The sequence below is a fragment of the Notamacropus eugenii genome, chromosome 3 (genome assembly GCF_028372415.1).
Source record: "Notamacropus eugenii isolate mMacEug1 chromosome 3, mMacEug1.pri_v2, whole genome shotgun sequence".
Lineage (NCBI taxonomy): Eukaryota > Metazoa > Chordata > Mammalia > Diprotodontia > Macropodidae > Notamacropus > Notamacropus eugenii.
This window is the reverse complement of record NC_092874.1, coordinates 320,875,874-320,885,877: the sequence shown is the minus strand read 5'-3', so window position 1 is coordinate 320,885,877 and position 10,004 is coordinate 320,875,874. Positions and strand designations below refer to the sequence as shown.

General features: G+C 39.0%; 1 pseudogene; it reads left to right on the top strand.

The window, feature by feature from the left end:
• Positions 1-1,839: 1,839 nt before the first annotated feature.
• LOC140531582 (polyadenylate-binding protein 1-like pseudogene) lies at positions 1,840-3,630 on the top strand (annotated as a pseudogene).
• The last annotated feature ends 6,374 nt before the right edge of the window (positions 3,631-10,004 follow it).

The following is a 10,004-nucleotide window of genomic DNA, read 5'->3' as shown; positions in this document are numbered from 1 at the left end:
GGCTAGGGATTTTGAGGACTAAGTAGAAGGTTCAGAGGAATCAGCACGTAGTGCATACATAAACCACTATTGGGAATAATGCCACAGGCCTTACATTATACTTGCTAATATTCGAACAAGAACTACACTTACATATTGACTTGTGTTTTGGAGTCTAAAATGATGAGGAAAAAGTAGGGACTCACAACCAGTACTTGTATCATCTGAAAGACTAGGACTCAGAGGTAGGGAACCTGCAACCTTGAGGCCACATGTGACCCTCTAGGTCCTCAAGTAAGGCCCTTTGATTGAATCCAAATTTCACCTGTGAAGAATTAGTTGATGTAACTAATAGCCTCAATTCAGAAAAGCTCTAATAGAAATGAAATAGTATGATGAATTCAAATTCATTTTCAGGCTCTTCACCAAGGTAGTAAGGTTCTATTAATAAAACTTGGTATGCAGGAAACAAACTAAAAAAATAAAAGGCAGATCAAAACCTGTGCCAGGTATTCTCTCCCTACTGATGCCTTCCTTTGCTGGTCCCTTGGGCACATTGCTCTACTAACTCTAATCTCAATTAAGTATTGTAGTATCTTCTAGGCATAGTCTTTGAATTATCTGTCCTTTTAGCTTCAATCAATCAGGACTTAATGACTAGAAACTCTCCTTCACAAGGAAAGGTCCACAACACATTTCTATCATGATACTAGTCAAAAAAATTTTTTAATGAAAAATTGTTTTAAAAAAAGCTAAATACTCATTTGGCTTGCCTCCATACTAAGATGATGTATTTATTTTTCAGACCTCTATGTCTTGGTGAAGATCAAATCTTTATTCAAAGATTTAATCTTGAAGACTTATAGATATGTAATTTTCTAAGAGATAGATACTTTTGTTGTTGTATAGTCTTTTCAGTTTTGTCCAATCCTTTATGACCTCATTTGGGGTTTTCTTGGAAAAAATATGGAGTGGGTGGCTATTTTCTTCTCTAGCTCTTTTCACAGTTGAGAGATCTGAGGCAAATACAGTTAAGTGACTTGCCCAGGGTCACACAATTAGTGCTTATCTAGGCCAGATTCAAACTCAGGAAGATGAGTCTTCCCTACTCCAGTACCTGTGCTGTTTTCACTGTGCCACCTGATGGCCCTGTAGATACTTTAATAATCCTAAATTCCTTTCTGGTTTAGCCTACAAATGATTTTAAGCCAGAACAAAGATAAACCAGAGCCATTGTTCTCTGCTCATCTTTGCTTGTCTTGATATATATCTGACATAGGCAAAGCCTGATTTTTGTGTGTATACTATATACTTGGCCAAGCAAATACCTGTTTCATCACCCTTACATACATATAGAACATAATCTTCTGACACTTTTGAAAGTGGCAGATATTTCCATTTTTGTTTCTGTATTTTCACTGTCTGGCAGATAGAAGGCACATAATAAATGCTTGTTTGTTGATTGATGGATGTCACATGTTCAAAAGAAGAAAGAGGAGATATAGAATTTTGAGACTGGGAAATAGCAGGCTACTTTGGTTGGAATCCACATGCATGAAGAGAAATACTACTAATTATGTCCAATAAAATAGGTTGAAGTCATACTCTGGAAGGCTTTTAATGGAAAACTGGGAATTTTGTATTATATCTTAGAGTCAATAGGAAACTAATGGATATTTGTGAGCAGAAGAGTGACATGACCAGACTTAAGTTTTAGGAGAATTACTTTGGTACCTATGTTGAAAATCCACTGGAGAATGGAGGGATTAAGAAGTGGGGTCAATTCCTACATGGTTAGATGCCTGGCTCTTTGCTCCTGCAAGGATGCTGTCAAAACCATGACCCTCCTCTCCTTGAAACATGAATGCAAGTGGTCCCAGGTACTCCCTCATGTCCCTCTACATGAGTGACCTGCAACCCTACATTATCAAAGTCATGCTATACAAAAAATCCTCAGCCATGGGGCCCATCATATCCATCCCTGTGCACTGGAACATGGCCATGTACCACTCCCTGGGTTATGCCTACATCAACTTCCAGCAGCCTGCAGACACTGAATGAGCCTTGAACCCCATGAACATTGAGGTAATCAAGGCAAGTCCATCCAAATCATGTGGACCCAGTAGGATCTGGGATCTGGAAATCAGGAATTAGCAGCATCTTTATCAATATCTTGGATGACTCCATTGACAACGAGGCTTTGTATGATACCTTCTCTCTTGTAAAGTAGTGTGTGATGAGAATAGCTCCCAAGGATTTGGTTTCATCTACTTTGAGACCCAGGGAGCTGCAAACCAAGCAATCCACACTATGAATGGGATGCTACTTAATGACAGGAAAGTTTTCGTGGGTCACTTCAAGTCTCAGAAGGAAAGTGAGGCAGAGTTGGGGTCATGAATGCTGAAATTCACCAACATCTATGTCAAGAACTTCAAGAGAAAGCGTGGATGATCAGTGCCTTCAGGAATTCTTCTCCCAGTTTGAAAAGATTCTAAGTATGAAGGTGATGGTTAATGAAAATGGCCATTGCCAAGGCTTTGGTTTTGTCAACTTTGAGAAGAATGAGGAAGCACAGAAAGCTGTGAGCAGTTTGAATGGGAAGGAGCTTGGGGGTTGGGTCCTGTATGTTGGATGGGCCTGGAAGAAGACAGAGACAGAGGACAGGTTAGCTGAAGCATAGATTTGAGCACATAAAGCAGGAGAGAGTGAACCACTACCAGGTTATGAATCTGCATGTGAAGAATCTAGATGATGTCATTGATGAGAAGCTGCAGAAAGAGTTCTTTTCATATTGCATGATCACCAGTGCCAAAGTGATGACAGAGAGGGGCCACAGCAAGGAGTTTGGCTTTGTGTTTTCCTCCCAGGAGAGGCTACAAAGGCCAAGACAGAGATGAACAGGCTGATTGTTAGCACCAAGCCCCTCTGTGGCCCTGGCCCAAAAAGAGGAAGAGCCAAAGACCATCCTCACCAACCAGTACATGCAATGTATCTCTGTCTTCTGGAACATAAATGGCCCCATCTTTCCCCAGCTCACCAATTATTTCCTGCCTGCCATCTCCCAGGTGACTGCAGTCTTGCAGTTTCCTACCCAAGCACCCTTCTATAGTCCCAGCACCATGGCCCCCAATTAGCCTGCTCCAAGGTGGACCAGCGTCTCTCCTAGGTCCACACCCTGTAACTCCATCTCCAGCATCAGCACTGTCTGGGCAGGCTTCTACTCAAATGCCTCGGCAGAGCCCCACATGCAGAGAGTGGTCAATATTGGGACCCAGACTATGGGAACTGGGTGTCCAGCCTCCCTGGGCCACAGCATCACACACTACAAGTACTTTTCAACTGTGCCTAATGTACATCAGGTAATGAGCCAACTGTGCATATTCAGGGGCAGGAGCCTTTAACTGCATCTATGCAGGCCTCAGCTCCACCCCAGGAACAGAAGCAGATGCTTGCTGACAGACTCTACCCACTCATTTATTGGATGCATGCTCAGCTGGCTGGCATGATTACAGGCATGCTGTTGGAGACTAACAACTCAGAGCTGCTGCGGATGCTGAAATCTCCAGAATTCTCTGTTCCAAGATTGAAGAAGCAGTCACTGCACCCCAAGCACAGGAAGTCATGGAGCTGCTCAAAACATGTGTACACTGAGGCTCCTAAAACTGTGAAATCTCATGGCTCTAAAGAGACACCAGCCCTTTCAATTCTCTTCTCTGAGGCACTCTCAACTGGAACCTTAATTTCTTATTTGTCTGTGTACCAGCCAGTCAGCAAGCTGCTCAAGCACCCTTTGCATTTTTTGTGTTCATTAAAAAGTTTCATGGACTCTACTTTAAAAGAAAAAAAGTGGGGCCAATAGAAGTCTATTATTATAGTGATGAAAAGGAAGGGAAAATCCATTTAAAAAACAAAAAAAAAACATCTACTCTATACCAAAGTCTCTACTAATAGCTTTATAGATATTATCACATTTGATCCTCACCACAGTCTTGCAGGGCTAATGCTATCATTATTCCCATTTTTCAAAGGAGGAAACACAGGCCTACAGAAGTTAAATGATTTTCAAAGGGTCCCACAGCTAGTTAAGTGTCTGAAGAAAAATATGTTCTCCTATGTTTCTGACTCCAGGCCCAATGCTCCATCCACTGTGCCACCCCACTGCCAATAGAGGGTCAATGAGGAGTCAACTGAACTAAGGTAGCAAGCATGTGAGTGAAGAGAAGGGGACAGTTTTGAGAAGTGTTTAAGAGGTAGAATCAATAACACTTAGTAATTGTTGGATGTGGGCAAAGAAAAGAGAGAAACAAGTCCATGATGATTCTAATGTTAGAATGAATGCTTCTTGGGAGTTGGCATTATTTCATTCTTTGTACTGGTCTTCCCAGCAAAAAACGCAGTACCTGGCCAAAGCAAAAATGGAAAAGCAAACAAATGAAAAATAAGCCTAAGCATGTAATTAATGGGTTTATTTATTATTAATAGAAAGACTGCAATGGTCCAAAAAAATGAGAAAATTATCCTACATTAAACCTACCTGAAATACAGAAACAAATGAGGATATAAAATGAATGTCGAATTTTAGTATGTTTCAGATGTATTATAGGAGAAAAGCAAAAGTCCTGGTCACTTTTGAAACATCTTAGTAAACTAACAGTGGAAATCCCCCACCTCCACTTAGCTAGAAATAAAATATAACAAACTATGTAAGGATGGTACCATCCTCTGTTGTAAAAACTGTTTTCTGTTCCCTAAATAAGAGACACCTGTAGTTTCATCTAAATGGTCAGTTCAACCCTACTGTTACTTAGATCACAGAGATTTCTTTAACAATTGTAAAAGCATTTGATCATCTCTTCTTTCCTGCCCTTCAACAGGGAATGTTCTCTCATTCCAATAATAAACCGGGTCAACTGAATGGCAAAAACTCCTCCAGAACCCTCCTCCCTTTTCTCCTTGACTAAGTTCCCCTTTCTTTATCCCTTTCTCTCCTCTGAAATGCTTCTCTTAGCTATCTTAAGTTGCTTCAGAGTGCTGCTTACTGAATATGACAAATAAGCTTTCTTCTCCTCCACAAGCTTCCAGTTTCCAATAGTCAGAGAGGCACTCCCTGCCTAAAAGCTCCTAAATGCTATTAAAGGTCTTTGCTTTCACTTTTATCACCTACCTTTGACCAACAGTCATCAAACTAAGAAGTGCCATTTCTCTCAGTCTAGAGAATTCCACAATAATATTCAAAAAGTAGAAGTTATAGAGGTTTTGATAAGTCAGGAGCAAAATACCACCCATCAAGAGGAATAAACTGGCAAACCACATTATGCTAAAGGCACCATAGTGGTATGGTGAAAAGGATGTTGGGCATAGAAATAGAGGTATCTAGATTCAAATCTTGCCTTTTAGCTGTATGGATATTGCTTAATTTTTTCCAAATTTCAGTTTACTGATCTGTAAAATGAAAATCACAATACCAGTAGTACCTTTGTTGTATAATCATTCAGTCTTGTCTGACTCTTCATGACCCATGTACCATAGCATGCCAGACCTTTCTATCTTTCCCTCTTTCAAAGTCTGTCCAAGTTGATGTTCATTGCTTCCATGACACTATCTTTCCATTTCTTCCTCCACCATCCCCTTTTGTTTTTGCCTTCAATCTTTCCCAACATCAGGGTCTTTTCCAATGAGTCCTGCTTTCTCATTATGTGAACAAAGTATTTAAGTTTCAGCTTCAATATTTACCTTCAAGCAAATAACCCGAATTACTTCCTTTTTATTTTATTTTTTGTTTTATTTTACTTTTGGTAAATAGTATTTTGCTTTTTCCAATTACATGTCAAGAGTTTTCCAACACTCAGTTTTTATGAGATTTTGAGTTCCAAATTTTTTCTCCCTCCTACTCCACCTTCTCAAACAGGTGGATATAACACCTATATAGTAATCTGAAATAGATTTTATGTGTGCAATTGTGTAAACATATTTCCACATTAGCCATGTTGTGAAAGAAGAAACAGAACAAAAGAGAATTTGGGATAGATTTCCTTTTAAGTATTGAATAGTTAGGACATTTGGTTTGTTTATTTTTATTATTATTTTTAGAAATAACCAAAATTTGAATATATCTAGCCCTTTAAATTTTATCAAGCTCTTTCTTAACCATATTTGGGTGAGATAAGTATTACTTCTATAGGAAATCTGAAAAACTCTATCAGTGGACACTGCCTTTGAAAAGATGAGTTTATGCATCATTTCTAAAGAAAGACAATGCCAGGGAAAGTTCAAATTACTGAACAATTGCTGTCCTTTCACATGCTAGCAAGTTTATATCTAAGATTCAGCAACCTTGGTTTCAACAACATGTGGCCTGAGAATTCTGAGAAGAGTAGACTGGTTTTTGAAGAGGCAGAGAAACTAGAAATCAAATTATCAACATTTGCTGGATTTGTTGGTGCAGAAGAGAGAAAAAGAGCAAGTGTTTCAGGAAAAAAATCTACTTCTACTTCATTGACTACAGTAAAGTCTTGACTGTGCAGATCACAACAAAATATGGAAAGTACTCAGAGATGGGAGTACCAATCACTTTATTTGACTTCTGAGGAATCTGTATGTGGGCTAAGAAACAGCAGTTAGAACTGAGCATGGCACAACTGATTGATTTAAGATTGGGAAAGGAATAGGACAAAGATGTATGTTGTCACCTTGTTTATTTAATATAAAGGCAAAGCTATTGATCAGGAAGCTAAGGTCAACAGAGTTAAGTGACTTATCTAACGTCACACAGCTAGTAAATGTCTGAGACCAGATCTGAACTCAGAAAGATGAGTCTTCCTAACTCTAGACCCAGCATTCTATTCACTGTGCAACCTAGCTACCCATATTATCTCCAAATATCTATATCTCTAATTTCTGAAAATTCTTTCACCACCTTATCTATCTATATTGAATTCTCCCTTGTGACAAAGAAAAACAATTAAGCAAAAACATGTCATTACCACAAAATCTTACAGAATATATGCATTCTTCCCCAGTCTCTTAGTTTGCTGCTTTAAAGAGGCAAATATTTTTCATTATCTCTTTCCTGAGACCTTCACTGATTTTTCAATTACTCAGAGTTTAGCTGCCTGTTAAAGTCCTTTTCATTTATATTGTTGTAGGCAGGAAATACAATTATGTTGTTTCTGTATATTTCACTGTCAGTTGTTACACATCTTCCCAAAGTCAACTGGCATCATGCCAGTAGGGTTGAGTTAGAGATAGACAATGATGAGGGTGGAGACAGAACAGTCTTGGAAAAGTGGTTTGTTATGTGGCAGTTGAGAGGCATACGTGATAATTGTTCCAAGACCATTGCAGAATGAGGCTAAGCAGAGTTGGTATATAGGAGGAGCTTTTCTGATAAAGGTAAGTAACCAGAAGTTTCTTAGTCTGAACACAATCTTAATAATCTTGAAATAGCTTTCTCAGTATCAGTGTGAACCTTACTGTCTGGGACAGCAGGCTGGTGATATTTTGTCCTGGTAACTGGAAAAGCTCACCATTGCAGAAAGTGAAGTCAGGTTAATCACCTGCAAAAGTATGAAATGCCTAAAGACAGATTATAAAACAACTGACAGAGGAGCTATAAGAGAAAAACAATCCTGCTCCAGGAGTGAGTGATCTATAAATACTCTGCCCCTTCATTTGTTGACCTTGAAAAACCCAGAGAGTATTTCCCCAGAAAAATCCTGGAATTGTGGAGTTAGCAGAATGGGTAAACAGTTTCTTAGCCAGAGAGATTAGAAAAATTGCAGAGAGGTCCCTCTTGCTGTGCCTGAAGGGGATCAGTGTAACACTAGAGTTGTCACAGGAAGTACCATTTCAGCAAACTGGAAGGAGATTCTGAGCCCCAGAGGGGTGGAACTCTTAATTGTCAACACCAAAACCCCAGGTATGCCCCACTCAGCACAGCCAGGGAAATTTGAGAAGACTCTAGGAAGACAGGGTTCACAAACCACTGAGCTTGCCTGTGCTCTAGTTCAGGAGAGGAGACCTCCTATAGTCAGATCACCCCTCCCCAACACTTAATGCAGTTACTTACAGGGTAACTGCAGAGAAACTCAGAAAAACTTCACCTGGACTCTGTTTTGTCACACCAGCCAGCTCAGCACCAGGTAAGCTGAAGCATTTTAGCATCTGGCTGACAAAACCAGAGGCCACAATACACAAAGCCTCAAGTTCTAAGCACAAGACCCATGGGACAGAGTCCCCTGTGCCCCAGAAGGAGAGATCCACTCTAAAAGCCAGGAAAAGGTTAATCATCAGGAGCAAGAAGAAAACCAGAAAAGAAAAGACTATGGAATCTTTCTATGGGGAGAAGGACCAAAACACGAATACCAAAGAGGTCAGTATTGAGACTGGACTCCCATCTGAAACTTTAGAAGTGAAGAGGAACTAATCTCAAGCCCAAAAAGAATTCTTGTAAAAGTTCAAGAATGATTTTAAAAGTCAAATTAGAAAAAATCGGACAATTATTTTAAATATATAAAAAAGAAATCATAGAAGAATTTAAAAGGAAATTTGGACAAATGGAAAAGGAAGTACAAAAACTAATTGGAGAAAATGATTCCTTAAAAGGAACAATTGGATAGATGAAAAAGAGCACTCAAAAATTTATTGAAGAAAACAATCTATTAAAAATTAGAATTGGGCAAGTAGAAGCTAATGACTCTATGAGACATGAAGAATGAAAAAAAAAAGAAGAAGAAAATGTAAATATCTCATTAGAAAAGAAACTGGCTTGGAAAAGAAATCCAGGAGATAAAATCTAAGAATCGTTGGTCTAGAAGAAAGTCATGATGAAAAAAGAACCTGGACAATATCTTCCAAGAAATCATCAAGGAAAGTCCTAGATCCAGAGGGCAAAATAGTCATCAAAAGAATCCACCATTCACCTCCTGAATGGGATCCTAAACCTAAAACACCAAGGAATATCATTGCTAAATTCAAGAACTATCAAGTGAAGGAGAAAATACTGCAGGTAGCCAGGAAGAAATAACTCAAATATCAAGGAACTGCCTTCAGGATCACACAAGACCTTCTTATATATTAAAGGATTGGAGGGATTGGAATACGATATTCTGTAAGGCAAAGGAGCTGGGACTACAACTAAAGGTAAATTACCCAGTGAAACTGAGCATAATATCTCAGGAAAGGAGATGGACATTCAGTAAAATAAGGGATTTCCAGATCTTCTGGATGAAAATCTCAGAGCTCAATAGAAAATTAGATCTTCAAACACAAGCTTCAAGACAAGCAAAAAAAGGTAAATGGGAGGGGGGGTGCAGATCTTGTTATTCAATATAGGTAAATTATTTACATTCCTATAAGGAAAGATGATACTTCTTAATCTTGAGAATTGTATATTCATTGTGAAATTTAAAAGGGCTATACATAGATAGAGGGAGTGAGTATAATTAAATGGTGTGATGATAAAAATGCGATTTAAGGGTGTGAAGGGATTGTAATAGGAGATGTGAAAAGGAGAAGGCAGAATAAGGTAAATTACATCACAGCAAGAGGCACAAAAACATATTACAGTAGAGGGAAAGAGAGGAAGAGGATGAGCACTATTTGAGATTCACTCTCATATGATTCAGTTCAAGGAGGGTACAACAAACTCAGTTATGTATAGAAATCTATCTAGCTCTATAAGCAGTAGAAGGGAAAAGGGGAAAGAAAAGTAAGGGGAGGCTAAAAGGGAGGAAAGAAGTAGTAAGGGAAAAGGGAAGTAAAAGGTAGGGGGGCTGAAAGATTGGAGGGAAGACTGAGGGAGGTGATGGTCAAAAATTAAAACTCTATTATGGAAGGGAAGGGAGAAGGGAGAACTAAAAGTATTAATGGGGGGGGGAAAGGGGATGGAGGGAAAGACAGAGATAGTAATCATAACTGTGAATGTGAATGGGATGAACTCTCCCATAAAATGGAGGCAGATAGTAGAATGGATTAAAAATCATATCCAACAATATGTCATTTACAAAAAACACATTTGAAACAGG